Here is a 1,376-nt window from a genome sequence, read left to right as displayed (position 1 = left end):
AATATGCACACATACTTCACATACTTTGAATAATTGTAAATTAAGTGTTTATTGAAATACATTTCATTTTCAAAATTGCACTATCAGCTCTAAAAATGTGTACCAGTATACATTTTGCGGGGACCACATCTTCTTTACCTAACCATCTAAGGACACTTCAGTTGTTTCCATGTCTTGGCCACCATTTATAATGCTTCAGTGAACATAGAGGTGCATAAATCTTTGTGGATAAATATTTTTTAGTTTTTAAGTAAGATATCCAGAAGAGAGGTTTCTTCTGGATATATGGTAACTCTATTCTTAACTTTTGGAAAAACTGCCATAATGCTTTCCATAGTGACTATACCAGTTTATATTCCCACTAGCAGTGAATCAGGATTTCTCTTTTTTCCACAACCTCTCCAACACTTGTTATTATCTGTCTTATTGATAACAGCCATTCTAACAGGTGTGAGGTGGTATCTCACTGTAATTTGTATTTGCATTTTTCTAAGCTAGTGAAGTTGAATATCTTTTCATATATCTGTTGTTCATTTGTATGCCTTTTTTGGAGAAGTATCTGTTCAGGTCCTCTTCCCATTTTTAAAATTGTGTTGTTTGCTTGGCATTGAGTTGTATGAGTTCTTTTTATATTTTGGATATTAACCATTTGTTGGAGCTGTTGTTTGAAAATATCATCTCCCATTCAATTGGTTGCCTGTTTATTTTGTTGGCAATTTCTTTTGCTTGTTATTTTGACATAGTCTCATTCATCTATATTTGTCTTTAGTTCCCTTGCCTTTGAGGGCAAATTCATTAAATGTTCTCTAACACTTAGGTCCATAAGTTTAGTATCCATATTTTTTTTTAATATAATACTAGATGGCCAGTGCACTATTTTGTGCATGAGTGGTGTCCCTTAGCCTGGCCAGTGGGTTGATTAGGGACAGCTGGCCAGGGGGAGGGACTGTAGGAGGTTGGCCAGCTGGCTGGGGAGGTGGACAGTGGGAGGTTGGCTAGCTGCAGGAGGTTGGAGGTGGGAGCACACTGAGGACCAGGGGCCAGATCCTGCATTGAGCATCTTCCCCCTGGTGGTCAGTGTACATCATAGTTACTGACTGGTCGTCTGGTCATTGATCATTCGTCATAATGGTCACTTAGGTCTTTATATATATATTTTTTCAGAGCTTATTTTTATGCATTTGATCAATTTTTGAGTTAATTTTTGTACAAGGAAACCAACTGTAATCTAGTCTCATTATTTTGCATGTGACTTTCCAATTTTTCCAGCACTGTTTAGTGAGGAAGCTTTCTTTCTTACATTGTTTGTTTTTGGCTCTGTCAAAAACTATTTGCCCGTATACATGTGGATTTATTAATATGAGTATTTATTTTTT

Source organism: Pipistrellus kuhlii, unplaced genomic scaffold (assembly GCF_014108245.1).
Source record: "Pipistrellus kuhlii isolate mPipKuh1 unplaced genomic scaffold, mPipKuh1.p scaffold_m20_p_16, whole genome shotgun sequence".
NCBI lineage: Eukaryota > Metazoa > Chordata > Mammalia > Chiroptera > Vespertilionidae > Pipistrellus > Pipistrellus kuhlii.
This window is presented reverse-complemented; position numbering follows the sequence as displayed.